Genomic DNA, 24,777 nt, shown 5'->3' on the forward strand with positions numbered 1-24,777 from the left:
GCAAGCACAAGGCCCTGGGTTTGAGCCTCAGCTCAAAAAAAAAAAAAAAAGGAGAAAGAAAAGAAATGATCAGGAAAATGAGAATTAAAAGAAGGTGTTACAGTTTTTTGTTTGTTTTTCTTTTTTCCTCTTTTGGTGTCGTCTGTTGGGAATAAAGCTCTGAAGTATTAATTTGTATCCTTTTGATAACGTAGGATTACTACCCGGTGATGATAAATGCAGTGAGATTGCTTTGTTAAAAATAAACGGCCTTGTATGAAACCTGTGAGGTCAAGTGGTCCATTTCTACCAATGCAGAGGGTGGACTAAGTCTCCATGGCTTGTTTTCCTGTAAGGTTTTTAAAGAAAGTACAGATGCAGATCGAGACACTGAAGCTTAAGTCTGCTGTGTTGGATTAGCTGGTAAAAGCTGCTCTCCAAACTGGAAGACCTTGAGAAGGTATATGTGTTATCTCTAATACCTTCAGAGTCATTCTTTCCACCAAAAGAACAAAACATTTAAGTAAAAATGCACACTTCCTGAAGGAGATCAATGTTCTCCTTCCCTAAGAGCAAACAAAACCAGGCCAGCAGCTAGAATGAACCTGGAGAGAAAGATGTTTTGAGATGGTAATAGGTAATCTAAGAGCCCAAGGAAAAGAAGTGTTTATCTCTGTAGAACTCAGTTTATAGACTTAGTGTCAGATAACATGGAGCATGAGGACAATTAAGACAGAGAAGTCATCTTGACCCTGGGCACACCTGGTCTGGTCACACAGTGTATTTTGCAAAGATAGATTTTGAAAAAAAAAAAAAAAAAAAAAAAAAAAAAAAGCAGAGGGTGCTAGGAAGACCAGAATTCCTGGGCTGAGCTGTAATGTTTATGAAGACTGAGTGTCACAAGGGGAGAAGTCAGGACAGGGTCCTGATGGGAAAGTTTAATAAATGGGTCATTTACAATAGTGTGAGCAGAGCGTAAGAGAAGCTGGATGACACTGTGGTTCTTTATGGCAGCAGCAGTGCAGAGCCATGTCTATAGGTAGCCTTAAAGATGGGAGGAAAGAGAAAGAAGTGGGGGGGGGAGAAGAGGGGACAAGGGGATCTCTTGGGATCTGTGGCTTCGGGAGAGTGATACAGCCAACCTGAGGGGACCCACCAAGAGGAAGTTGTAAGTTGACCAAGCTTATACACCTCCAGCCTTCAAAGTCATGTTTGAAACGGTCACAGGACAGACCTTCCTGGAAATCAGAGAGACTATTGATGAAATCCAGAAATAGTTGATGTGCTGAGACAGAGAGACCGGTCAGAAAGGGAAAGACAGACAGAGAAGACCAAACAGGGAACATACAGCATAAGATGGGCTTTCCAAACAGGTATGTGCACTAGCTGGGAATAATTAGTGTGCAGATGAGAGGTAAAACCGTGGAAAGAGATGAAGTCACAGGAGAGAAGATTCAAGAAAAGTCACTGAGCTAATAAGAACACTGATAGTAGAGTAAGGTGGCTGGGGAACAGGGTGTCAAGTCACAAAGCAGATGGAAAAGTGAAAGCCAAAGACCTGAGAGAAACGTGATATTATGGTGTCATTGGGCAGAATCAGGAGGCCATTTTTAAGCAAGATAGCTATACAGTATGGTCGTCTTCCAAAACTTTAAGCCGGGCAGTGGTGGCGTGCTGTGGATATCACTCTATATAAATAAAACACTGATGGCCAGTGACAGCAGGAAGTATAGGCGGACAAAGAGAGAGGAAAATTGGGAAACAGAAGAAGGAGGAGAGACACTGCAGCACCGCAGACAAGCAGCATGTGAAGACGCGGTAAGCACAGCACGTGCAAGGTATAGATTTATAGAAATGGGTTAATTTAAGATATAAGAACAGTTAGCAAGAAGCCTGCCACGGCCATACAGTTTATAAGTGATATAAGCGTCTGAGTGATTATTTTATACATGGATTGTGGGACTGCAGGGGTTGGTGGAAGCTGGAGAGAAGCTCTCCAGCAACAGTGGCGCACACCTTTAATCTTAGCACTTGGCAGGCAAAGGTAGGTGGATCTCTGAGTTCGAAGCCAACCTGATCTACAGAGCGAGTTCCAGGAAAGCCAAGGATACACAGAGAAACCCTGTCTTGGAAAACAAAAACAAACAAACAACAACAACAAGAAAGTTTAAAAATTGAATTACTATCCAGCTAAGCAAGGGACTGAAGGCAATGTCTTCAAGAGATGTGAGTATACTCATGTCCACATAGGCATTATTCATGATAAGAAAAATGAAGAAGCAACTATCTAATGTCCATCAATGGATGGTGGCTAAATATAATAAATTCATATAATTTAATATACATGCAATCTCATTCACATACACACACACACACACACACACACACACACACACACACACACATTAGAATATTATTCACCCTTAGGAAGGGAGAAGATCGTGAACTTTTTTACACCCTCAGTGAAACTTGAGATGAGTTAAGTGAAATAAGCCAACCGCAGAAAGGTAAGAAATGCATGATTTCACTCATGTAAGATACCTAACCAAATAACCCTTATGAAAACCAATGCACAAATGATGGTCGTTAGGGTCTAGAGGAAGAGTTAAAAGGAATTTGGTGGGTCTTTAAATTCTGTGCTGCAAGAAGAAAAGAACTCGGGAGACTGGCTGCATGAGAGATGTTGGCTACCTGTAGTACCACTGAACCATGCACCAAGTGTCTTAGTCATCATTCTATTTCTGTGAAGAGACACCATGACCACCGCAACTTACAGAAGAGAGCGTGTAATCGGGGGCTTGCTTACAGTCTCGGAGGGTGAGTCAATGATCATTATGGTGGAGAGCATGGCAACAAGCAGGTAGGCATGATGCTGGAGCAGTAGCTGAGAACATGCGTTAGATCTGCTAGTTACGTCAGAGAGAGTGAGACTGGAACTGGTGTAGACTTTTTGTTGTTGTTGTTTTTTCAAGACAGGGTTTCTCTGTGTAGCTTTGCGCCTTTCCTGGAACTCACTTGGTAGCCCAGGCTGGCCTCGAACTCACAGAGATCTACCTGACTCTGCCTCCCCAGTGCTGGGATTAAAGGCGTGTGCCACCACCGCCCGGCTTGTGTAGACTTTTGAAACCTCAAAGCTCACCTCCCATTGCTCCCCCACTCGTGACACATCTCTTCCAATAAGGCCACACATACTCCAACAAAGCTACACCTGTTGGTTTTAAATACGGCGCTTGTTACCTTAGGAGAAAGATCACGAGGCAGGACAATACCCAGTATCAGAGCTTTATTAGGAGGAGGGGGAACAGAATAGAGCGTGGCCAGCAGGCCTGTGAAAGACACAAAGGGGGGAGGGGAGAGCAGAAGAGAAGGGAGGAGTCTGTGACCCGCTATTTAAGGATTTCTCTACACATGTGTATGTGGGTTTACAGAGCTATACCATGCATATGCAGATTTTGTGACCACAATGTGCGTGGATGACGTAAGACCCCTTGTTTGGCTACTGAACTGTGTGTGTGTGGTCATGCAGCTGGAGGAGCAGCAGAATCCTAACAACACCTTCTTTTTTTATTTTATAATTAATTTAATTTTACATATCAGCCATGATTCCCCTGTCCTCCCTCCTCCCACCCTAACAACACCTTCTAATCCTTCCAAAACTGTTCTACCAACTAGGAACCAAGCATCCAAATATGTGAACCTATGGGAGTCATTCTCATTCAAACCACCACACTAAGGATGGGTTATGGGTTATGACAGTCAGTCTTATCAAGCGTGGAGATGCAGAGCCGTCACCCCAGCACTCAGAAGGCTGGCACAGGTGTTTGGTGAGTTCAAGGCCATCCTAAACTTCACAGCAAGAGTCTGCCTGTCTCAACAATGCAAAACAGAAGGCAATAATAACTAAATAGAAAGGTAAAATTTAGGGGCTGGAGAGATGGCTCAGAGTTAAGAAGACTGGCTGCACTTCTAGAGGACCCAGGTTCAATTCCCACCCACATGGCAGATCAAAACTGTCTATAACAGTTCCAGGGCTTCTGACACCCTCACACAGACATACATGCAGGCAAAACACCAATGCACATAAAAACCATCTTTTTTTTTTTAATAAAAAAGGTAAACTTTGTGTCAAGTACTTTACCACAACTAAATACAAATTGTATGTCTTTCTGTTATTTCTTCTAACAACAACAAATGACACCATTTTATATCAATGAATAGATTTCTGTAGTAATACTTTGGTGGCTATATGAAGTTGTGTTTCATTATTGCTTATTTGAACCAATTGCCTTTATTGGTGTGGGGGGGTTATGCTTCTAACAGACCTACCAACATGAACAACTGAAATAACCATTGCCATTAGCTACATCTTTGCCAACTGTGCAGTTATATCCTTGGAATAAATCACTGGAATGGAATTTCTAGGTCAACGGGGAGTGTGTAGCCTGCGTCAGCGGTGAGGTGGAGTGAGAAATGAGATGGCCAAGCTCAAATCTGAACATCAAGCAGCCGACACTTGAGAAAACCTGAGCTGATACACATCAACTGCTTTATAAACTGTTTCTGCCTGGTGAAGGGTATTTATTTGTTCACACATTTGTTGTATGAACACCATTGAGAGCCTACCATGCAGAGACATACCATGGCTCATACTATGCTAATGTCTTTACCCTAGACATTGGGATATCCAGTTAATAAGTGTCTTAGGTAAGATTTCTATGGCTGTGAAGAGACACCATAACCAGAGCAATGTTTATAAGGAAAACATCTAATTGAGGGGACTTGCTGACAGTTTCAGAGGTTCAGTCCATTGTCATCGTGGTGGGGAGCATGGCGGCATGCAGGCAGACATGGTGCTGGAGCTGTAGATGAGAGTCCTACATCTTGTAGGCAACAGGAAGGAAACTGACACACTGGGTGAAGCTTAAGTAAAAGGTCTCAAAGTCCACCTCCACACTGACACACTTCCTCCAACAAAGCCGCACCTCCTAATAGTGCCACTCTCTATGAGATTATGGGGGCCAATTACACACAAACTACCACATTCCACTCCCTGGTCCCCATATGCTTGTAAAAATATCATAATGCAAAATGCAATTAGTCCAACTTCCAAAGTGTCCATAGTCTATCACAGTCTTAACAATGTTTTAACATTCCAAGTCCAAAGTCTCTTCTGAGACTCATGCAATCTCTTAACTAGAATCCCATATAAAATAAAAATTAAAATTAAAATTATCAGATCACATACTTCCAACATATAATGCCACAGGATATACATTACCATTCCAAACCATAGGGAAGGAAGCATAGTGAGGAAACACTGGACCAAACAAAACCAAAACCCAGCTGAGCAAACTCCAAACTCTACATCTCCATGTCTAATGTCAAAATACTCTTCAGATCTCCAACTCCATTCAGCTTTGTTGAGTGCAACACACTTCTTTCTCTTGGGCTGGTTCCACTTCCAGTTAGCAGCTTTTCTCGGCAGGTATCCCACAACTCTAGCATCTGAAACATCTTAGGTTCTCCAAGGATCCAGGCTTCAACTTCATAGCTTCACACAATGGCCTCTCTAGGCCTCCATTCAGGGACACCCCTAACACGTGCCTGGCCTCAGCAGTTTTCCTTAATCTTGGGGGCAAATTCCATAACCCCTTTCTTCTACCCTTAACTCTAAAGCCAGAACCACATGTCTGAAGCTGCCAAGTTCTGCTGCTTACTGGGGCTAGAACATGACCCCCCTTTTCAATTACATTTTCACCAGCTTTCTGACCTTCACTGTGTAAGCTTGACTATCCTGAAACTGGATCTCCAGATCAGGCTGGCCTCAAATTCAAAGATCTACCAGCCTCTGCCTTCCAGAGTGCTGAGATTAAAGGTGTGCCCCACCATACCTGGCTCTAAGTTTTTCTTTAGTTTCTTTTCACAAGTTGGAAACTTAGCTGGGTAAGATCTTGCCCTGAGGTCACCACCCCCTTTATTCCATTTCTTAATCCATTTATCTCCTTGAACATAAGATTTAGCTCCATTCCACTTTCTGGTGCTTTTTTTTTTCTCCTTAAAATTTACATATTATAATTTACTCTGCTTAGCTTGCTCCTTTTCATTATAAATATTCATCAGAGTCACCACTAATACTCACACAACAGAGTCTATACTAGACCATTTTGAGATTTCCTCTGCCAATGGAATTAATTCAAAACTCTTCACTTTAGCCTCAGGCAGACTCTTTGGACAAGGGCAAAAAGCAGTCACTTTCTTCACAAAGTATCCCAAGAATGATCTCTAGGCCACATATTAATACTCTTCTCCTCAGAAACCTCTTGAGCCAGCCCCCACAATTCATCAAATCACATTCAGCACCACTGTCTTCCATGATCCTACTTAGTATGGCCCATTAAGCAGTGCTTAAAGCATTCTACTCCTTTCCAAAGCCAAAGTACCAAAGTCCAAATTACTCCAAACAAAAGCAAAGTCAAGCCTATCCATAGCAATACCCCACTCCTAGTACCAACTTCTGTCTTAGGATTTCTATTGCTGTGAAGAGATACCATGACCAGAGCAAGTCTTAGAAAGAAAACATTTTAATAGGGGTGGCTCACTTACAGTTTCATAGGTTCAGTTCATTATCATCATGGCAGGGATCATGGCTGCATGCAGACAGGTGTGGTGCTGGAGTCATAGCTGAGAGTCCTACATCTTGCAGGCAACGGGAAGGAGACCGTGACACTAAGGAAAGCTTAAGCAAAAGACCTCCAAGCCCTCCTTTACAGTGACACACTTCCTCCAGTACCTACTCCATCAAAGCCACACCTCCTAATAGTGCCACTACCTATGAAATTATAGGGGCTGATTACATTCACACTACCACAATAATTGATTCTCGTATGCCTGAAGGCATGTCAAGAAGAGAGAAGGATAACTCAACCACTTGAGTACAGTGTTTGCAAACACAGCAGAGAGATGACCAAGGAGTATTGGGAGCAGGACAGTTCGCCAATGAGAGGTTGTCCTAGATGTCAGGGAGTTGAGTTTGGGGTAAGTTAGAGTGATTTAGACCATGGCAGTAGATTGTATCCAAAGCCCACTGCCTCCTGAGACCTTATGGGGATTTCTTCCACTGGAAACAAGAGATGTGCTTAGTAACCAACAGAAAATGGTGTGTAAATTCTGAAGCTAAACTCTGGAGAGCAAAGCAGCCGCCATCTTGTTTTCCAGGGGTCTTAGCAAGTTAACATGTCATAAAGATACCATGTCTCCCAAGTGCAGCCCCTACTAACCGAATAACATGAATAAATCACCTTAGCATTGGATCTTGGCAGCCCTAGTGAAGGACTACAGGCCAGACCTTAAACTGTGAGCTCATGAGGGAACCTCAGGTGTAATAATCACTGAGTTTTTGTTCCTGTTTGGTTTTCAGTGCTGAAATGTTGGAGGGTTACATGCTCCTCTGCAATTGTTAATTTTACACCCTACATCCTAAATATCTGTGAATGTCTAGCTGAACAACCCCGAGAAGACAGAAATGTCTGGGATGATCCCAGAGACGTTTCCGTGTGAGAAGTGGCAAGAGCTGGTTCTGAAGAGAACAGCCAGGCCAGGCATTGCTTACCACCCCCCAACACCCCCTACCACCTACCTCCCACTCTCCACCCTCCACCCTCCTCACCCCCCGCCACTCCCCATCCACAAAATTGACTGTACTCATGTATGAGGTGGCTTGGGTGAGAAGGTGAATTTGGGAACAGTTGTAAAGAAAGCTTGGTCAGGGGAAAAAACCCACTGAGAGATAAGACAAAGAAACACACAGAAGCCCAGGCGACAATGATCAAGAACTAAGAACATCAAGGAGACCATGCAAGCTCAAATGCTAAAATAGGGGCTGTGGAGAGGGTTCAGTGGAGAAATACCTGCCATACAAGTAAGTGTAAGGGCTTCGGTTCAGATCCACGGCACCTACACAAAAAGCCAGGCACCGTGGTGTGCACCTGGATCCCTACTGCCGGACTGGCCAAGACTGGGGATCCCCGGAGTTTCCCGGCCAGCTGCTTCTTGCCAGATCTGTGGGCTTCAGATTCTGTGAGATACTGTCACAAAACAAACCAAAATGAAACATAACGACCACCTCAAAAATCTGCACAGCAGCGAGTGATTGGGGGAGCTAGCTGGCATAGACCTCTGATCTGAGAGTGATTGCTACATGCACACACACACACACACACACACACACACACACACACACGCATACCCACTCCTCTACACACCCTCATACACCCCCACCCCCTCTTACACACACCTTCACATACACAGAGAGAGAGCTTCTTTTTCTTTTTTCTTGTCTTTTTTTTTTTTTTTTTTTTTTTTTGACAAGGTCTTACTCTGTTCTCCATTTGGCCTCAAACCCAGGATCTTCCCGATTCTGCCTCCCAAATGCTGGGATTACAAAACCATTTTACAACCCCAGATTAAAACAAAGATATTCATAGGAAAGTATGACAACCAATCATCAGATTAAAAAAAATACATTTCACCCTACAGGTTATGTATAAAGATGTAACTGGGTAAAGAAGAACCCTCATGATTAGACTAAATGGTCCTGTGTTGTTCCCAAATAAAGGAACGTTTCCAGAGCTGAGGAGGGTCTTTGGTCTCCCCTCATTTCAGGAAATAGCAAGACTGACGTGCCACCGAGGACAAGCTACCCCATCCAGGAGGAGGGAGACAAAGACCGGAGATGGCACTCTGGAAAAGGAGGTGCTGGGTGTCAAACTCAAGGCTGGGGTACCCCCAGCCCCTTTTTAAACTTCCATTTGGAAACAGTCTCATTCAATTACTCAGACTGGCCTTGAACGCACTCTGTAGCCCAGGCAGGCCCTTGAACTGATCATCCTTCTGCCTCAGCATTTCAAGCAGCTGAGATGACAAGCCTATTATCACCAGGCGGCCTGGCCAGCTGAGCACGTTCCCTAAAAGAATACTTTGCATACACTCAACAGAGGAGAGGACTTTGAAATCACTGCCCTGTCTCTAATTCACAAATCCATGTAATTGAGGTTCTGTTTTAAGCCATGTTATTTCTTTTGACTACCTAGTCAGCTGGTCCTTTTCCTGAATACCCACTGTGTGTCCTTGTATGCCTGGCCCTCTTGCCAAGCCCTGGGTGGCTACCCAGAATGCCAGACTGACTGCTCCCATAGCCACACAGTCACCTTAACACTTTAACAGCCCAGGGTGCTCCCCACATGGGCAAGCCCCGCAGCCCTCTCCCTCAGGCCAAAGACCTTGATGTGACCCTTGGCTCCCATCCCCCCCCTTCCGCTTCCCTTTGTCCCCGCCCCCCAACTCCGTCCACCAATCATTTATCAGCTTTCCCTTTCAAGAAGGTCTAGAACTTGTCCGCGACTCACCACTTACCTTGGTAGGCCTCCAAACACCCACTGTTCCCTCGATCACCACCCTCAGGCTGACAGCCTGTCACTCTCTGTGTGGCCTTCCGTGACCCTCTGAGAGCTGCCTTGCCCCCCACCTCCGCCCAAATCCCCCCATTGTTCCCCAGAGCCCGGATGGAAGCCTTGGGCATCTTTTACTTTCTCCTGTTTATGGTCGGTCTTCCCCTCCTCCGGTCCCAGAGGGTAGAAGTTCCTTTCTCAAATCTGTTCCCAGCCTCCAGCAGTCAGGCAGAAGTTTATAAATATCAGCGAAACCTTGACAGAAGAAGGCGGCTCAGTTCCTGTTTCCAAAAGCGCCCGATCCAAAAGGGAAAGCTGACCCCTACCAACAGTTACGACCCCAGTGCTGTGTTAGCCCCACCGTCAAGGACTTCGGGAAAGCGGCAGGGAGGGATGGTGGGGAAGTGGCGTGGAGCAGAGGTGAAGGACAAGTAGGGAACAGGGAAGAGGAATCAACCCGTGGAAACAAAGGACAGATAAGGGATGGGACCCACAACCCTGAGGGGTGGGGGGCTCGGTGGGGGATGGTGTGGCCAGATTGTGAAAGAGGTTGCACAATACCGTAACCAGCCTCAGCTACCCCTCCTCCCCCAGGGACACACAGCGCCTTTTACTTCCGTTGCTAACGAGGGCCTGGAGGATGCCACGCAGGCTACACACCGCTCTGTATTTGAGACAAAGTCTTGACTAATTGACTGGCCTTGAACTCCCTCGGTACCCCAGGCAAGGTTTGAACTTGCTGTCCTACTGTGGCTGGGATTACAGGCTTTCCACTACTCACTTGGTAACCTTAGGCAGAAACCTCTTGCCATTCGTACCCTGCCTAGGGGAGCAGTAGAGCCACTTTGGGTGGCATGCTTGAGATGAAAGGGCGGAGCCAGGGCATTTCATAATTCTGTTTGGAAGAGCACGGCTCCCGGTGGACAGCGCAGCATGGGTGTCTTAACACACTCTGCGTTTGATTATCCATCCTCTTGGAAGGCTGTATGTGGGGCCAGAATTTTGAAAAATTGTGTGGCCTTAAAGCATGACGGAAGTCCAAGTAGAATCATTTCCTTTCACCACACGGGGAGGGCAGTTCCCTGAGCTGTCTGGGTGGCAGGGGTAGACAGAAAGGAACCCTGGGCGCTCTCTGAGGCTCACACACTCTTAAGCCATAGTAAACAAGGCTGCTTTCAAGGACCAGGGCAAATCACCCTTCTTCAGACTACATTCTTGCAGCCCGCTCCGGTAGGGGTGGGGTGTGGGGGGCTCCTAAACGATTGAACAAGTGATCCGCCACAAAGGCGCACCAGCATTCTGCACAGCTGCAGACATGAATTAGCTTTTCCAGGACTTTGCTTCAAAGTCTTAAGTTACCAAACAAAAACTAGGCGAAGGGTAGGATGGTTTGAGGCAATAACGTAATGCCTGCGGGTGGGGGTGGGGTGGCTTTTCCTTATCTGCCAAACACCACTGAAATCCTCGGTCCCTGCAGCCACGACGACACTCCCTCGTCTTTGAAATGTGCAACTTGTATAAATATGCCTGGCTCCTGTTTTCTGTCAATTTTTAGCGAGTGTGCAAATAAGATGTGGTTAGGAAAACCCAGATGATCCCTACACCCTCAAATGCTGACCTCGAGGAGTCCACAGTCCTCGGTAGCGCAGAAGCACCTTGCAAGGCTCAGGGCTACGTGACTGAGAGCTCGCCACGCCCCCGGCCACCCTAGGTCGAGTCCCCAGCTGGGCTGTCTCAGCTGCCTGGAACCGGCTGCTCGGCCCCGCCCCAGGCCCCGGGCCCCCTCCGCGTTAGACCCGCCAGGACACCTTTCCACGTGCAGCCCTTCCTGCGTGCAGAACGTGCCCGCTCGGTCCCCTTCCTGAGCCTCCTCCGTGATTCGTCCTTAGACTGTCATGATTTAGGCAAACCTCAGATAGCCCGCAGAACTAAGATCCGAGGATATGGGTTCAGGAATGTTGTAATTCTAGTATGCAAGCGCTAATGAAATCATACCTATTAAGTGCTATGTGTTTATTGGGGTTAAAGTGTCGATTTAATTTTGTCGCCTTTTTTTTTTTTAACGTAACCTCAAGTCCAGTCAGTGTCAAATAACAAATAACTTTGAATCATCATCAGGCTGGAATCAGTCATTATTCCTATCTTAAAAGTGGGAAGACTCACATCATTTCTTATGATATTAGTCATTATTTTCTATTAATGCGATTCATTTTTGAACGGGAACGCAGTTAGGGAAGAAATGTTGGAGAAACTCTCTTCTTAGGCAACTTTCAAGGAATCCTCCGGACCTAACCTTAAACAAACCAAAAGGGCAAAGCGATGTTATCTTTTCCGTCAGGATAATAAACGGGGCTTTCTGTTTTCCTTCGGTCTTTTGCAAGCTGTGACACTTGAGAAGTTTCTCACCAGCAGGTTTCTGTCCCCCGCCTGAAAACTGTCTGACTGACATGAAGCTAAATAAGGCTGGGGGCACAGGGGTGGGGGTGGGCACACCTCCCGGCGACGCTCTGAAACCGAGTTGTGAGCCAGCCAGCAGAACCCGGGCTACTGATTTGATTCATCTGTCCCCGATGGAGATAAAAATCTCAGGCCTTGTGCATGTTAGGCAAGCTCTTCATCCCTGACCTACAGCCCCCGAGGCTACAGGTTTTGGGAAATCTTCCTGATTCGCTTTGGTGGTGGTTGTTGTTGTTTTTCCTGTCCAGTTAAACTGTTTGGTGTCTGTGACCTCGGAAAACAGTGAAAAGGACCCGGCAGGAGGGAGAATTGTCAGCATCCACTTTCTGTATGAGGTCTGGGCAAGGTCCAAAGAACGAACCCGAATAGTGAAGGTCACCCTGTTGACCTGGACGTGATGGGGGTGGAGGAGGCTGAGCGGAGAAAACCTCATACACACACGGAACCCCATGCTGCTGTGGTTTTAACCCGCACTGTAGCCTTGGTTAGTTTGCCTGTTTCTTTCCATTTTATCATCCCTAATGAGGTTTTGGCCAGCAAAGGGCCACTTAGAAGGCAGTGGTCCCAAAAGATGGTATAATGAAGCTTGTAGTCTAGTGACATCCCAGCTGCCATGATATCACAGCACGATATATATATATATCTATCATATATATATCATCATATATATCATATATATATCATGATATATATATCATCAGTGATGCTGGTATAATTGAAATACTGTGCTGCCATGTGTGTGAAACTATTCACACATTACAGAGGCCTTAACAGTTGCAAATAACTATTTTGCTGGTTTTTGCATTTTCTGCACTATACTTTTTTTTTTGTTGTTTTTATTTTGGAGTGTATTCTAAATTCTTCTTACTGACGACCAAGGCTGGTGTCAGATAACACACAGGGCTGTATCAGTACTGGCCTCACACATCTCTGGTTAGTCACGTCTCTTGACCGCAACAAGGACTCGCCTAAGGTGACCTGTCCGTGCCGTCCAGGTTTGTGTCAGCACGGTGAGGGACTTGCATTTCTTGGACTGATCATTAAGGGACACAGGGCTGTATCACAGGCTCTGGAAAACTGCCTCAAGCAAGGCAGCCAATAGTTAGAGAGCCCTGGCCCCCAAGTCCGGCTGCCTGAACATATAAGCAAGATTGTAGATCTCTCTACGTCTGCTGTCTTGAAAAGAGGTGGTTCATTCAGTAGGAACTGGCGAGCAGTGGGTCGCGGTCTAAATCGAGCCATGCCAACCGTTTCCATAATATATAAGCTGCTTTCTCCTCACTCCGTAGAGTGGCCTTCAAAGAGCTCTTGATACTCAAGGTACTTTTAGGCTGCAAAGTTACCTACCACAAATGAGGAATCAGCAAATACCGAACGCTATGTTAGGAAAAACACAAATGTGAGTTTCTTGTGTCTTATTTTTGTCTGTTACCAATAAATACTTTTATTCTATGTGTGCTTCTATTTGACGAAGACATTTCCCTTACCATAAATTGTTGACACATCGAATGAAGCTCAGACAGGTTTGGTGTTGCATACCAGCAATCCCCGGATTGAGGAAGTGGAGGCCGAAAGATCAGGAGTTCAAGGCCATCTTTGGCTGTATACCAAGTTCAAGGCCAGCCTGGGCTACATGAGCCTCTGACTCAGAAACAAGTACAAGTGCAAGTATACAGGGTTCCTCCCCAGTAGCACCTCAAACTCGGATTGCGGGGAGTCTCTCCAGAACAGGTGTTTGTCCACGGAGTACACTACGGTCTTGCTCATAGGAACACAAGGCAGCATTTCAGAGCTGCGTATGTGTATGTGTGTGTGGGGGGGAGGGGAGTAGGGGGGACATTAAACAGTGAAGTTCTAGCAAAAAAACACAGAAATGCAAACAAAAGAAAATAAAAAGGTATTAACTAGAAACAGTTGTGAAAATGGTACTCCATTATAATATGAAATTGAAAAAGAGCACAGGAAGTTGCTGTAATTTACCAGCAACTGGGAACAGGGAAGTTCAGGGATCTTAAATTTTTCACTGCTTTTCACACACCCTCTAATACCCATCAAGGCACCTTGGGTATTTTTTTTTTAATTTATTATTTTTATTTTATGTGTATGAATGTTCTACTTGTATATACGTCAAAGTACACGTGCGTGCCTGGTGCACTGGTGCCTATGGAGGGCAGAAAAAGACATCAGAGTCTCTGAAACTGGAGTTGCAGGCAGTCGTTGAGCCGCCATGTGGGTGCTGGGAATTGAACCCAGGTCCTCTGGAAGAGCAGCCAGTGCTCTTAACCACTGAGCCATCTCTCCAGCCTCCATCTTGGATATCAATGAGGGGCTTACAAATACATTTTAGTGAGCAGGCAAATTCATAAAAGCAGAATCCACAGATAACGAGAGTGGTCGTAGGTTCAGTGGCGCCCAGCTAGGTGGGGCAAAGTGTAAAATATCCCCGGTGTACCCCTTTGTAAATAATGCTCACCGACCCCCACTCTGCAGTGTGTCCCACTTTCCTCCAAGGGGAAGACCCTTTCCTTCCTAACAACCTTCCATCTAAAAGGGCTCTCCCAAGGAAAATGCAAACCTCAATCAGTTAAAGGGGTCAGGAAACTGGGAACCTGGGTAATAACTCTGAGAGACTCTCTACCCTGTGGGGCTCACCTGGGTCTCTTCCTTTCTCAGAGCTTCTGTTATTCATTCAACAAACATATTTCCCCAGGGCACCCTGGGTTGCATGAATCTGTGCCGGGTAAGGGGGTCATTGAGAGCTACCAGTTTTTAACAGAGACACTATTACTTAGGGTGTTCAGAACTGATGGCCTAAGGCAGTGGTCCTCAACCTGTGGGTCAAGACCCCCACAGGGTCGCATGTGAGATATTTACATTATGATCCATACCAGTACCAAAATTACAGTTACGAAGCAGCAACAATTTTATGGTTAGGGTTGCATCATTAGGAAGATTGAGGACCGCTGTCATAACAACAGGAAGAAGAGTCCGGCTGGCTATGGCTTGGGAGATGGGACTTGGAAACCGAGTATCTTAAACACTTTGCTCATTTCCAGAGAGGACCTGAGGCCAAGTCTGACAAAGCAGAAGCCGAAATCAGAAGAGGGCTGGAGAGAGGGGTCAGTCATTCAGAGCACTGGTTGCTCCTTCAAAGGGTCTGAGATAGGTTCCCAGAACCCATCTGGAGGCTCGCTGCTGTCAGGAACTCTAGTTCCAGAGGACCTCACATCCTCTTCTGGCCTCCTTAGGCACTGCCCAGTGTGGTGCACAGACATACATGCACTCGTACTCCTCAACTTGATAGAATAGATAGATAGATAGATAGATAGATAGATAGATAGATAGATAGATAGACAGATATTTTTAAAAACCAAGAGGATAGAGACTATCAGGGCAACAAAGTCAAAGCATTGTGACACAAGCAGCTGACCATGGGGACCAAAAAAAATTAAAAAATTTGTGTGTGTGTGTGTGTGTGTGTGTGTGGTTATATATGTGTGAGTATGTGTGTGTATGTTTTCGTGAGTTTGTATGTATATGTGTGTGTGTTTGTAAGTGTGTATATGTGTGTGTGTGCATATGTGTGTGTTTGTAAGTGTGAGTGTTTGTGTATATATGTGTGTGTTTGTAAGTGTGTGTGTGTGTGTATCCAAATGAGAACTAACTCAGAAACTCAGGGAGAGCAAGGCTTTCTCACCTTTTAAGAGTAAAGACTTCTGGGAGGAACCACAGGCAGTAGTGGATTCACCGTGGCCCAGGGGCCTGCCATCTCCAGCCTGGCTGAGTGTGGGGATTGGGGGATTAATCTCTGCAGATACAGACCAAATAAATCCCTAAGCAGCTGCTTCCTGCCCCGGCTCTCCCAGCTTTTCTGATGAAAATATGACATTGAATCGTCATTTAGAGCCTAAGTTATTAAGCATCTTGGGATGTATGTTTTCTGACATCTGTTTATGTCTAAAGAAAGAAGCTGCCGTAGCAAGAAGAGAGAACCAGCTGAGATTTTTGAAAGGAGGCTTCTTGGTGGATTCCTCTTTGCCCAGGCCTCTGCTCAAAACAGACCAGGTTTTGTGCTGTTCCCAGAGGGGCGACTCTAGGCCTCAGCAATATTAGGCCGTGTGGAGGAGGAGGGATGTGAAGCCATGGCCAGGAATTTTTTTCAGGAAGCAGCGAGGTCCACCCTAGCCAGGAACAAGTGAGGGCTTTATTCATAGAGAAGGCCAGAGGTGATTTCATCCTGGAAGGCTGTCAAAGCTCTGTCCACCACCCCGCAAAAATATTCCAGCAATTCCCACATTTGTAAGAACAAAAACTTATGGTTCTCCTAAGCCTTTCTGTAGAGTGGTGTACCTGAAGTCCACTCGGGATGACCCCAATTTCAGTCCTTGAGGAGACATCTTTTTTTTCTTGTTTCTTGACAAGGAGACAGGTTCTGATGGATGAAGGACTGCATACAGTCCCATAACACTGATTCCATGAGACCTTTCCAAGAATTTGTATTTCTTCTTTTGCAGTGTCTATTGAGATCATTTATCCAGTTTTTGCTCTGGATTGCTTATTTGAATTGTTGTTATTTTTTAATTATTTAAACCTTCGAGCTATGAACTACCTATTAGATGAACTGCTGGCTGACATTTCTCTTCTGTGGGCTGTGTCTTGACTCTATTCTTTGATTCCTCTGCTGTGCAGAAGTTTTTTAGTTTGATGGACTTCCCGTTTGTCAATTTTTTTTGCTTTTGTTTCCTCTGCCTTTGGGGTTCCGATCCAGAAAAATATCACCATATGTTTTCCTTTAGTAGTTTCAGGGTGATGGGTCTTACATCAAAACCTTTGATTCGCTTTGAGGTATTTTTGTACCGAGTGAGAGACAAAGTTCAAACCTTAATCATTCACTTGTGGATATGAACTTCACAAATTGTTTTCTCCCTTCATTATGGCAACCAAGTGACCATGGCCACTGTCTCAAGTCTCCTCTCCCAGATTTACAAGATGACGAAGATGAGAGGGTGGTGAAATGGTCTTTATTCAGGAAGAGCAATGTTGGGAAGCAGGGTGCTGATGAAGTTGCAAGACATATATTTCCCAGACACTGATGTCTGGGTTAGTGGAAGAGTTTGAAGGTAACTGTCTCAAAATATCTTAAGGAGCCAGTGAGATGGTTCAAGAAGTAAGGGAGCCAAGCCTGAACCAATGCCAGGAAGTTGTCTTCTGAGCATCACATACATACCACACTGTGTCATACCTACACAGTCGGACAGACAGAGATGCACAGGAAGACACACAACAACAATGTTTTTTGTTTTTGTTTTGTTTTTTTTTTTCCTTTTTCCGGAGCTGAGGACTGAACCCAGGGCCTTGTACTTGCTAGGCAAGTGCTCCACCACTGAGCTAAGTCCCCAACCCCAATGTTTTTCAATACGCTTATAAAACTCTTTGAGCTTAGTTTTCTATTTGAGGTGTGTGTTCTGAGTGAGGTATAATCTTGGGACTTGGTTACTTTTTCTTGGCCGAGCTTGAAGCCAAAGCCTCATGCATGCTGGGCAAGTGCTCTAGTGGAGAGCTACACCCGTGACCCCGATGCTTACTACTTTTTAAAGAATACAGTGAGTATGCCAAGCAGTGACAGCACTTGCCTTTAATCCCAGCACTCAGGAGGCAGAGACAGGTGAATCTCTGAGTTTGAGGCCAGCCTGGTCTACAGAGTGAGTTCCAGGACAGTCAAGGCTACACACACACACACACACACACACACACACACACACACACACACACAAAAAGAAGAAGAAGAAGAAGAAGAAGAAGAAGAAGAAGAAGAAGAAGAAGAAGAACTGAAAGATAAAATTAATACCTGAAAGAGGAAATAATCTAATCAATCAATGAGCAATAGAACTTAATGGATAGATCTCAAAAGAAGAAAACAGGTATGTTTCAAAAAAAGAAACATGAAGGGCTGGAGATGGCTCTCAATGGTTAATAGCACTGACTGATCTTCCAGAGGACCCAGGTTCAATTCCAAGCACCCACATGGCAGCTCACAACTGTTTAATTTCCGTTCCCAGGGACCCAACACCCATGGCAAAACACCAATGCACATAAAATAAAAATAGATAAATTGAAAAAAAAAAAGAAACAGGAATAACTAATTCATGAAATTAAAAAACAAGAATGGGTTGATGTTGCTGGCCACTGAGGTCCTATAGATCCCCAAACATTACAGGCTTTTGTCAGTGTTCTTGGCTGCCCCCAAGAATTCCATGGTAAGATCCTTGGTTGAGCCGGGCGGTGGTGGCGCACACCTTTAATCCCAGCACTCGGGAGGCAGAGCCAGGCGGATCTCTGTGAGTTCGAGGCCAGCCTGGTCTACAGAGTGAGATCCAGGAAAGGCACAAAGCTACACAGAGAAACCCTGTCTCGAAAAACAAAAAAAAAAACAAAAACAACAAAAAGATCCTATGGTTGAAGACACCACATGCATGAACATGGAAAAATCAAGCTAGTACTGACCTGGAAGCTACACCACTACTGGTCAGCTTTCATAGTGCTGGAGGGTGGTGTGCATATGCTGGAGGAGGAACCCGGGGTGAACCCTGAGAGCTACAGTCATGGCTCAACTGGCAAGACATGCCCACGGGTGCAATAGTGGGGTGAATATCATGAGAGGAACTGACCTGTGCTTTGTGTCTAAGAGGAGGGAGCATCAACTAAGGAACTGCTTCAGTAAGATCGGGTTGTAGGCAGGCCCATAGAGCATTTTCTTAGTGATTGGTGGGGGAGTGCCCAGCCCATTGTGGGCAGTGCCATCCCTAGGCTGGTGGTCCTGGGTACTGTAAAAAAACAAAAACAAAACAAACAAACAACAACCAAAAAAAAAAAAAAAAACCAGGCTGAGCAAGCCATGAGGAGCAAGCCAGTAAGCAGCACTCTCCATGGACTCTGCATCAGCTCCTGCCTCCAGGTCCCTGCCTCGTTTGAGTTCCTGTCCTGACTTCTTTCGATGATGAACAGTGATATGGAAGTATAAATCCTTTTCTCCCAAACTTGCTTTTTAGTCATGGTATTTCATTGCAGCAATAGAAACCCAAAGTAAGACACGACCCCTGCCTGATTGGATTTAAGTCCTGTTCTACAAGATGAAACCCATAGCTGGCACCATTCTGGGCCACGAACCTAGGCTAGACAGGTCATAGGCTCAATGGGAGAACCTACTGGAAAGTGGATATGGTATCAAAGTGACTCTAATAACTTCTTGTTATATCCCTATGTTAATGCATCTCTCAACCCTCATCAGAGAAGTTTCTATTTGCAGTGACTCTGATTATTACAGTAACTCAATACCAAGTACTTAGGTTCTCGGTGATGATTAGAAGATCGGTTTCTCCATCTCGTCATTCTGGAATCTTTTTTAAAGGTGATTTCCAGTCACGTGCCAGTATCCCAGCCTGGCACAGCACAGGATGGGACTGTGGTGGGCGGTGGTGGCGCACACCTTTAATCCCAGCACTTGGGAGGCAGAGGCGGCTAGCCTGGTCTACAGAGTGAGTTCCAGGAAAGGTGCAAAACTACACAGAGAAACCCTGTCTCGAAAGAAAGAAAAAAAAAAAAAGAAGGAAAAGAAACGAAAGAAATTGCAGAATGTTCAGCCCTAAATGCCTAAATGAATCCACCATGCGTCTTCCTCCCAAGGTGTTGGATATCTATATTGTTTGAAGAAACATTCATATGTTAGGACTTTAGTCCCTCACTGTGGCAGTGCTGGGAGATGAGGCTAGTGTGAGGTGAGGTGTACGGGTCATGGTGTGGAACCCCCATAGTGAGGGATTAATGCCTTTTTCACAGGATTGGCTCAGTCATATGGGAGGGAAGGCCCTCTTCTCTTTCGCTCACATCTGTTTACCTTCCATCTACTTCGGTGGCGGTGGCGGAAGCAGCAGAAAACCCTAACAGCCAGGCAAATGCTGCCCGCTCACTCTGGCACGCTCTTGGACTTCCAGCCTCAGCCAGAACCGGGATTCCAAGCAAGCCTGTTGTGTGAGTTCGGCGGTCTCATTGCCACGAGAAAGTAGCGACTGAAGGGAGAAAGACGTGTTTTCATTCTGTCTGCCGCTGCAGGGAAGAACAACAGCTAAGGAGCAGAAACCAGCTCGGCTGGACTAGCTCATTCTCTTCTTCAGCTGTGGTTCCGTTAGTTCTCAACCTACGGCGGCTCTGCACGTTCGGGAAGTTTCATTTCATCCCCGGTAGTGAATCTTCTCTGGAGAGCCCCTTCCAGACGCCCCCCTGCAGCGTACCTTACCACATCCTGGGTGTGTCTGGATTCAATCCTGTTGACAAGCTTTAGCACCACACCTGTGTATTTTATCTTTTTTTTTGTTTTTGGAGACAGGGTTTCTTTGCGTAGCTTTGCGCCTTTCTTGGAACTCACTTGGTAGCCCAGGCTGGCCTCGAACTCACAGATAATATCCGCCTGCTCTGCTCCGATGCTGGATTAAGCCGCCCCCCCCCCCCCGCTTTTTTTTTTTTTTTTTTTTTTTTTTTTTTGTTTGTTTGTTTGTTTTTGTTTTTTGAGACAGGGTTTCTCTGTGTAGTTTTGGTGCCTGTCCTGGATCTCGCTCTGTAGCCCAGGCTGTCCCTGAACTCACAGAGATCCGCCTGGCTCTGCCTCCCGAGTGCTGGGATTAAAGGCATGTGCCACCACCGCCCGGTTTTCACCTGTGTATTTTGTAAATCACCCAGCTTCAAGTATGCTGTGACAGCAGCAGAAAATGGTATAAGACACTGCCACGAAAAGGGAAAGGGCTTTCTTTTTTCTCTTTCTTTCTTTCTTTCTTTCTTTCTTTCTTTCTTTCTTTCTTTCTTTCTTTCTTTCTTTCTTTCTTTCTTCTCTCTTCTTCCTTCCTTCCTTCCTTCCTTCCTTCCTTCCTTCCTTCCTTCCTTTCTTTCTTTCTTTCTTTCTTTCTTTTCTTTTTTTAAAGCAGCCCTGGATCATGAATGGTCCTCCTCACCCACTATTTCCCTGAGCCTGGAGCTGGAAATTTTCATGGCAGCTAATAATGTCCTTTTCTCCCTTCGTCCTTCAGACAATATTCATACCAAAGCAGGTTTTCTGATTCTGGTCCTCACATTTACAAAACTCTGAAAATATGCCAGACACCATGTCGGGTACTGGGGACCAAGAAAGGGATGATGTAATGTTTGCCTGGAGAAAGGCTACTGTCTAGGAGCAGAGCCAGACCTGAACTGAACCAAAACAAAACAAGAGTTGTTGATCTCAGACAATGACTGAACAACATGACCAAACAGAGCTTGCCCGGAGGAGCTCCTCTGAGCAACTTCCTCAGGGAGGATTACCTGGAATGAGCTAGGTGGGATTTAAAATTTCTCCACTCACCTTTCTCTCAGTAATGTTGGGACATGTTAGACTCTTCTGGTTCACCACAGGGGATGCCTGTGGCGTGGCTGGGTGGTGCTCAACTCCCTCACAAGGACAGTGAGTAAGGGCTGAGAGCTTGCAGCCAGCTCCAACTCTTGCTTGTTGCTCAATTCCCTGAGACTTCACCTTTTGAAAACTAATGTCTGCCTGTTAAAATGCATTGATTAAGCTCTTCCAATTATGCAGGCTCATAGTATATCAAAAACCATATAGATACATACCCACATACAGACATATACACATAATCAAAAATAAAATAAACCTTTAAAAAGGTATAAGCCAGAGAGGGTGGTGGTGCATGCCTTTAATACCAGCGCTTGGGAGGCAGAGACAGGCAGATCAGTTCTCTTTGAGTTCGAGGGCAGCCTGCTCTATAAATCAAGTTCTGGGACAGTCAGAGCTACATAGAGAAACCCAGTCTCGAAAAGAAAACAAAAACAAAAAAAAATTATGTAATTGCCAGTGGGAGCTGCTGCTGACCATAAAGCACTAGAAAACAACGCTTGTTGCTCTTTAGAAACTCAGCAGAGACCTTCAGTCAGCTGATCGCTGTACTGTGCTAGGATAGGACCTTGCATTCCCCTCTTCTGGTCTTTCCTTGGCTTCTCCTTTGCGTCTGGAAGACACTGAGGTAAGCAGCCGCTTGACTCAGAGGCACACTCACTCTGAATCACAGGCTGTGTGCATACACCACATAGTCCAGGCTCCTTCAATGCATTGTTTCACAGAAGCACACACTTACTCTATTTAATTGACACCCCGCCTACCCACCCCACCCACCCCCACCCACCCCACCCCACCCCCGCCCTTGCTGTTCTTTATTTCCTTTCTGCTTTGCCTTGTGCCCCCAGGTGCTTTAGAAGGAATCCATACATGAAGTTCATCGTTCCCAGTAGGGTAGAGAGTACATGAATCGAAAATATTAGTTAAGGAAAAACCAAGGTCTTAGGTTCTTGGTGATGATTAGAAGATTGGTTTCCCCATCTCGTGATTCTGGAATCTTTTTTAAAGGTGATTTCCAGTCACGTGCTGGTATCCCAGCCTGGCACAGCACAGGATGGGACTGTCTTCTCCCTCAGGCCAGGATGGTTCCTCATCCTCCATGGCCATGGATGGCTACATTGATCTTTACAAATTCATACCTCACACCAGATGTCCTCAGGAACTCTTAGCCCGTCTTTCCATGGTTCATGGGACAGTAACACTCGTGGCACAGGTGTCTTATGTGGACCCACAGGCCAGTCAAACCTGTTTTTTATCCTGCCCTGCCTGTCCGTGCCAGAGCCTTCATTCATCACCCTCCAGCCAGGTTAAGGAGCCATGGAGAACAAGCTTTATCTCCAGTCACTTGTTCCCTAAGGGCTGCCATCAAGGGCTGCTGCTACTGCCTTTCAATTACCTTTGTTTTAGCCTCTTCTTACTTCTCCCAGGGCATTCTCATGTGTTGGACACCCATGATTGTGTGTGTGTGTGTGTGTGTGCGCGCGCGCGCGCGCGCGCGCGCACGCGTAAGCATGCAATGTTATTGCAAGTATGCAATGTTACTTAGGATTGAATTCTGGTCTCCTTGTGCTGGACAAGTGTTCTACACTTGGTTCTATTTCAGCCCACCCTCGGTCTTTTGGAGCATCCTTGCAAGGGATGCCACACTAACTGGGCTTGCGCGTATCCTGCTGGCCGCGTCCAGCCTCTAAATCACTTTTCTCTTAAGGACTCACATCTAATGCCCTACCTCCTCCTTGTCAGAGCGACTTCCCACTGCCTTAGGTGACATTCAGATTCCTCAGGTGATAAAGCCGGCCCTTTTCAGGCTCACCCTTGCCTGCTCAGGCCCTGCTTCTTCTTCCGCCCCCAGCCTTGTACTTCCTGCCCATACCCATTCTCCCAGCTCTTCAGGGGTACCTGTCTCCCCAAGGTTGTCCTGCCAGCCATCTCTCCACCCTCCCCCACCATCCTTCAACACTCAGCTCAGGTGTCACCTCTTTCCCTGGGCCTCAGTGGCATCTCCATCGCCAGCACATCTCACTGAAATGATTTCCCTGTCTGTCCCCTTGGAGATATCGTAAGCACATCTAAGGTAAAAGGAGAAAATCACATTTCTGTGGCTTTCCTCTGAGAAGTACTGAACAAATAAGTGTTTGTTGAGTGATCCTCTGAGTGCTGTGGTGGTGGTCGTCGGGGTCAATACTGCTAAATTCTAGAACCTCTGTAGGAAAAAAAAAGCTGCCAGGCTTTGACTGCCTTGCTTATGGAGTCCTGACAGCCAAGCTTGGGTTATATTAAGTTTGATTAATAATTATTGTGTGTACAGTTTACATTAGACTCATGTTTAAACAAGGAGAAAAGGAAAACAGTTAGAAATGACAATATTGCATAGTGTTTACTGTCTGATCCGGCACTGCCATCTCTGTTTTAGATGGAGACAGAGGTGAAGGAATGATTTCCTTGAAATCACATTGCTGATACAGACAATCATTTGGCACCAGAGAGCCTGTGGCATTGAAATCTGTGAAGGAATGAATTCCTTGAAATCACATTGCTGATGCAAATGATCTTTTGGCACCAAAGTGCCTGTGGCATTGAAGTCTGTGTAGTTATCTGATACAAGACATGACCCCTAGTATACTAATCCAAAGATATAACCGCTAACAGACATGGAGTGCTTACCATATGCCTGGCTCTGCTCCTAAACTTCTGTGTGATCAACCTTCCAGCAAACACTGGGCAACCTAATCCAGCAACACTTGTTTCTCTTGTTTGTGAAATAGGCTAATACTTCCAGTCTTTCAGGCTTTTGTGGCAGGGATTAAATAAAACAATCTATGGAGAATTTTGGATCATGTTGACCAACCTGCTTCAGCAAACAAATGTCCAGGAACCTCAGTGAATGTATTCTTCCTGGGTATCTGTGGGGAATGGGTTTCAGGACCTCTCTCAAATATCAACAATACAGATGCTTAAGTTGTTCAATGAAATAGCATAATGTTTGTACTGAATCTACAACCGTCTACCCATACACTTAAATCATCCAGGGTTTTGTCTAACACCAAACACACACTGTACATGACATATAAACAGGTGGTGGACACTACTATCATTCAGTGAAAAGCGGTAGGAAAATCGACTGCATCTGCTCAGTCCAGATTCAATGAAAAATATTTTTGATTCATTACTGGGCATTGCCAAATGGGAGCCAGCTCTGCGTGGCAAGTTAGACTCTGGCAGACTTAGTTGGTCGGAGTAATTGTGCATATAGCTCAGTAGAAGCTCTCACTTTGGGGGAGTCGTGAGAGCAAGTGGAAATGATAGCACTGGTTCATACTGACTGGGGTCCTCTTGGCAGATCAGTGACACTGATCCAGGGTGACTTTATGGAGGGATCCTCAGAGATGGCTGAAGTCAACGTGCTTATCTTCTTTGTTTAGGGCTTCTAGCCTGGTTATTGCTCTTGTTTGAAATCTTGAG

At 45.6% G+C, this 24,777-nt stretch overlaps 1 long non-coding RNA gene across 1 annotated transcript in view; it reads right to left on the reverse strand.

Moving 5' to 3' along the window:
• LOC119089219 overlaps positions 1-9,840 on the reverse strand; it is a 34,132-nt gene extending 24,292 nt beyond the window's left edge. The window contains exon 1 of the long non-coding RNA XR_005093092.1: positions 9,391-9,840. This is a non-coding gene — a long non-coding RNA (uncharacterized LOC119089219). The remainder of the gene's footprint in view (positions 1-9,390) is intronic.
• Between the last annotated feature and the right edge of the window lie 14,937 nt (positions 9,841-24,777).

This window comes from Peromyscus leucopus, chromosome 17 (assembly GCF_004664715.2).
Source record: "Peromyscus leucopus breed LL Stock chromosome 17, UCI_PerLeu_2.1, whole genome shotgun sequence".
Lineage (NCBI taxonomy): Eukaryota > Metazoa > Chordata > Mammalia > Rodentia > Cricetidae > Peromyscus > Peromyscus leucopus.